The 5,801-nt window shown below is 31.9% G+C and overlaps 1 long non-coding RNA gene across 2 annotated transcripts; it reads left to right on the top strand.

The window, feature by feature from the left end:
* The first annotated feature begins 1,755 nt into the window (after positions 1-1,755).
* LOC127247880 (uncharacterized) lies at positions 1,756-3,340 on the top strand. Of its 2 annotated transcripts, XR_007837941.1 has the most exons (4): positions 1,756-1,805; positions 1,904-2,039; positions 2,140-2,335; positions 2,827-3,340. It is a non-coding gene; the product is annotated as an uncharacterized LOC127247880 (long non-coding RNA). The 2 variants fall into 2 exon arrangements; XR_007837940.1 differs by having other exon boundaries at positions 1,763-2,039.
* Positions 3,341-5,801: the final 2,461 nt, after the last annotated feature.

Raw genomic sequence — 5,801 nt, forward strand, 5'->3', positions numbered from 1 at the left:
GAGTAAATTAAAATATTAGATTCATAAGCATTCAACACACACGAATTCAGCATGTGATCTGTCACCATAATTTATTTGTGATTTGAAAAATCTATATCATATTCCATCATGATTTATAAATTGTACGAGTCTTTTTCATGTTTTAGAAAATAGTTTATAGATTTTCCTAAAATAATTACATGATAGTCTTCTGTACTTTTTAAAATATTAAAAAAAAATCCCTTGAAAAGAAATTTTGTGCAATATTTTTAAGAATATAAGAAAATCTAATTCAACTTTTAAATTATGTGGAAAATATTGTAGACTTTTCAAACTAGTGGTGCTTATAGGTAATTTTTCTAAATAATTATGGTAATAAATTGTTATGGAAAAATCTTTTAGAAGTGGATAAAGCATAAAAAATTATTTCTGAGATATTAAAAAAAGTGGGAGACAGGCCTTCTATTTTTTTATTATTATTATTTTTTAATAAAGATCTCACTATATAGAGCTGAGCCGTGCACATCCAAAAGAGAGATCGTACAAGAGACGAGGCAAGAAAAAAAAAATTGTTCCAAAGAGATTTCGAGTTGCTTCCCGTCAATTCAATAAAATCTCAAATGATGTTTAATTTTGTTCTGTTTGTTTCTCTAACCATAATTAGTGAGTAGTTTACATCTATAGTTAGAGAGTGAAATAAACTTCATATGAATTTGTCAGATTTGTCTTGGTTTTGATTAATTATCTTTCGTTGATTTAAAGTATTATTTTGATTTTAAAAAAGCCAACTGATCTTAAAAATGTAGAAAATAAAAAAATGAAAAAAAAAATTAGACTCTGAATTAGATAATTATCAATTTTTTTTAATTGTCACCTTACAAAATATATCTAACACGTGTCATTAGTTTATGATTTTCGTATCTGGTTGCATCAAGTTCACAATGGATACAATTGCATGTGCTCGCATAGTACCTGGATCACATGACATGTGTCCTTCCAGTATAGGTGCAAGTGAGATTGTGCTACTAAGGACAAAACTCACAAAAGTTGACACATGTAAAATATATTTTGTCCATGTAGCAATAAAAAAGCTAGTGAATTGAAATATTTATTGCAATTTTTTCTTTTTCTTAGTATTTCAAATTGCTTTTTTATACTTTTATTTCTTAATTTTCAGAACCCTTTTACTATATCTCTATATATCAATAAATTGTAATATTTAGCTTTGTAAAGCGTAATTATATTTTTTAACATATTTACATATAACAACTATATACGTAATATGTATATTTGTCCCAAGGATAACAATTTATGCAAAAATAAATTAAATACAAAATCAACAAGAGATTAGGAGCAATTACTCTTCCCGTTGGATTATTGCCCATGATTTGCATTTTTACCAAGGGCACGTTTACTATCATGCCCAATATAGCATTAGTTCGAAGAATAATAATTAATGTAAAAAAATTTCAAATAAAATTCAAGAGATTGTTTGCATTTTCGCCGAGCGCACACATACTATCAAGCTCAATAGCATCGGTTTGAAGGATAACAATATAAAAATAAAATTCAAATAAAAAATCAAAAAGAGATTAAGCGCACTCGATCATTATTCACATTTGTGCCGAGCACATACATACTATCAAGCCCAATAGCATTGGTCCGAAGATGGCCTGGCCCATTACAACCCACTTAGCTCTCATCATTAGGGTTTTAATGGTGATCCTTCATTTTGTATTTAAAGAACTCTTTTGTCAACTTTTTGTATCTCATTCTCGCCGTTTTCTCTCCATCTCTTGTTCGTCTTGGTGCTTTTAACGATTGAGGTGCTTTTCCTTGTTTACTTCAACCATGTCTATTGTTTGAAGAGTCTTTTGTGTGTTCCTTGAAGTGTGTTTTGTGAAGTTTTATTGGTGTTATTTAGGCAAACTTGATGACCGGTATTGGTCCGGGTTTAAGCTGATTTCATAGCTGGTGCGTTGAGTTCATTTGGGTATCTATTGGTGCCGTAGCTGGCGCTTCCTTTTCTTGGTCTCGACTACCAATTAATAGTGGTGAAGGTTTGAGCTCAAAAGAAAGGTTTCGATCTTTAATTTTCATGGCTGTTTTTGAAATTTTTTACTAATTTTTCATTGGTTATTTTTTTTTTTTTTTTTGCAGATTAAAAAGCAGTATAGTTGCATATTGATCTGATTCCAGTCCATAAATACCAAATCCTACAGTCTATAAGCACAAGATCCTCAGTCCCTAAATACCAAATACCTTCAAGGGATTTCCACATCATCAAAAAAAGCTTCCAAAATCTGCACTGGAACAATCTAGGCAACAATCTGAAAAATTCAAGAGTCACTCCGAGGTATCGTTCAAACTCCTAATTTTATGACTTTGTAATTGCTAATCTCGAGTTTGTTTGGGGGATTGAATTGAATTGCACTATTCATCCAATTTTTTGCCGCCAAAAATATCAAATCAAACACCTATTTTTCATTTTTTATATTATACTAAAAATCAATTTTACATTCAAAACATCACATCAACACTTATTTATATCATCACATCATACAACTATTCAAATTCAAAATTTTTACTATTCAAATCCCAACTCAAAATCCAAACCCCCAAACAAACACAATATATGTACTTTAGGGTTGCGATACTTTTCATATCTCATCCTAAACCCTAGCGGTTTCTCAAGAGACATTGCCTAGTAGACTTGAATAACACAAAATCTTCCCTTAATTTGTAGATCTGAATTCGATTGCGCGTATTTTCTTATCTCAATTCAATTATTTCAATACCAAAAATTTTGGGCTTAGATTTTAATTCTAATAATTTCCAACACTTCAGGCTTGGGGAAGGTTGCAACAAGATTGGAAAAAAGGGAATTCTCAGCTAGGAACCACATAATTCGGTTGAATCTCGCTTTCTGATCTTCTATTCCTTCGACATGCTTCGAACTCAGACCTTGTGTGTTCATGGAAGGGCCAGCGGCGTATTGAAAGGACTCCATCTGTGTAAATGCTTCCAAGGGGATCCACCATTGAAAACTCAAAATCAAGAGACTGATTGGCCTGAATTCCCTACCCTACCCTACCTTACCCTGGGGGGAAGACGTCCTCCTCCTGTCGATCGACTGCCTGAGTACTCCTTGATTCAAAGGGTAATTATTTGCAATTATAGGTGGTGACTGAGTTGGACAGAACCCGGATAATCTCAGTGGGTGCTCGAAGTTATGAATGTAGTTTAGAGGTTTTCCAACCAATGACAGAAATCTGTTTTAGGGTTTGGTTTTTATTTTATAGACGATTGATGTTGTATAAATAAGTCTTACTATGATACTTAAAATACAAATAAGAATTTGTTTGTCATCTTTTTTTTTTTTCTACACATAAAAATAATATTCAATATTCAATATTATCTTTTATATTATAGCCATACCATCTTATACCTGGCGTTAAAATAAATCAATCAAAACATTAAACAAATATCTTTTATGTTTTATAAAAAATAAAAACTAAATATTTAATTCAATATTTTTTTGTAGAAAAAATAAATTAATTAATAGCAAAAAATCCAAACAAAACACAATCCCCTTGCTATCATTTACACATATTTTAAAAATAATCCAATAAGAAAAGTATTCATTTCAACTCTTAAAATGGAGTATATGTTTCTATTATTTATATTTATTTTAGGGTTTTTATATTTATGATTTTTAATAATAATTATATCTTCTATAAAGGGAAATGAAATATATTAAAAATATTTTTTATCAAAATTTAATTTTAAAATTAATAATATATATTGTTGATCCCATAGAAAGAGAGTAAGTTGTAATATAGATGGTTCTCAGCATTTGTTTGGTTATTGTTTGTTATTGTGAATGGGAAGTTTTTGATTTTATTATTGGAACAAAATGTGCTTAACAATTGATTAAGTTTATGATATAAATAATTTTGATTAGAAATAAATTAAAACATATGCTAATGTTGTAAAAATATTTTTTAATAATATAATTATATTTAAAATATTTTTAATTTGATTTATTTATTTATTATAATATTTGGTCATGAGTTAATTTTGAGTTAAATTATTAAGAATTGTAAAATTATTGTGGTGGGTCTGTCTGATTCCTCGGGTCTCTTGGGATATAAAGCTAGTCAAGTCGGATCCAGGTATTATCGGATCCCGCTTGGATCTTGGATTTAATTTATTCGAGTCAGGTCTCGGGTCATCAGTACTTGACCCCTTAAATTGATTCAAGCTTCATGAGATGAGATTGTAAAGAACGCATGAGTTCATAAAACTAAAATTTGGAGAGATATTTAGACTACTCAATTCCCGCCACAACATAATCAAATTATAGTCATAAACTTCTGAGAATTTTCGCAACAACTTTTTCATCTGTATGTTTTTAGCCATATGCTTTCATTTGGTTAATAATGACTAAAACCTTTCTTAACTAATCTTGAACAGATTCGTTTCCCTTCATACCTGAAGCTTCGGAGTCTCTGCAAAGTGACTGAAGTTTAATTGCAATTACCTTTCTTGATCCTTGGAATTATGTCTTCAAGATTGTCCATGGTTGATATACTTTAGAGGATACTGCAATTCATGAAAAGATGGACTCATCCACTACTTGTTGGATGGAAACGAAAAAAAAGAGGGCATTTGCATTACATTTCTGATTTTTCCTTTTGTAGGTTCATCATTGATCGTCTCTGAAACTACAGTTTCGAAAACGTCCCGGAGATGGGTATTTGTTGTTGAGACATGCTAACAGAATTGGAACTAGTAACCATTGCACAACGAAATGATGAACTAGATAAACACCTAAAGATTAGCTCGAAGAACCTGCTATGATACCACGTTTGTTAGAAAACAAGAACAAAGAACAAATGAAACAAGGGTGATTTTTTTAAAAAAAATAAAGGAAAAAACAAGAGTAAATGCTCATGCAAGAAAATACTCATGCAAGATCTAACAACCAAACTATATGGAACAGAAACTAGGATAACTTCTTGATGCTACAATTACCACCAACTACATAATTCTTTTTCCTCTAAAGCCATCAACACCTATGAAAGCAGCAAAAGTTGAGGACAGCAATCACCAATAGCATCCAAGACACATTCTCCACTCTTCCCTCATCGTTATATTACACTTCTGACAAGATCCACCAATTGAGAGCTCAAGTTAAACAAGACCCTGATGAGCATCGTATCATTGACAAGGAAATTAAAATGGCATTCCTACCCAGTCCCCACAATGGCAATTTGGAGCACCAACCAAAATTGAGGATTGAACGGCGGCATTTAAACTGAACAAGGGCTAACACGGCCATGCTGGCGATGGTGAGAACATGACCTATGCCTAATTGCCGCAGATATGGCACATGCTTGCCAGTAGCTATATTTCCACAGTTGTTCAAAGACAATCCCCAAATAGTGTGAGGCATATATATATATATGACTGGCCAGAAATGTTTTGAGCACCATGGAGCTGGTGGAGCAATGAAGATGACCTGCAGATGGTGATCTGTGGTTAAAGGCTGGAGAACCATCAAGCTGTCCTGGATGCCAATCAGAGTTGATAAGAAGATTCTGGATGACCATAGAGGAAGGATTCGGAATAGTTTTGAGATCTCCACTTGCTGAACAGACAATTTTTCAGGGGCTTGGCGTTGGAACCAGCAATGGCGACCTCCACTTCAATCAGTGCAGCATAGTTCAGTAACCTGCACCAAAGTTATTTATCAAATTTTTCTCCCAAAAAAATATCAAATCAAATATATTTTTTCATTTCTTAAATTATGCTACAAA

Source organism: Andrographis paniculata, unplaced genomic scaffold (assembly GCF_009805555.1).
Source record: "Andrographis paniculata isolate CXL003 unplaced genomic scaffold, ASM980555v1 Contig32END, whole genome shotgun sequence".
NCBI lineage: Eukaryota > Viridiplantae > Streptophyta > Magnoliopsida > Lamiales > Acanthaceae > Andrographis > Andrographis paniculata.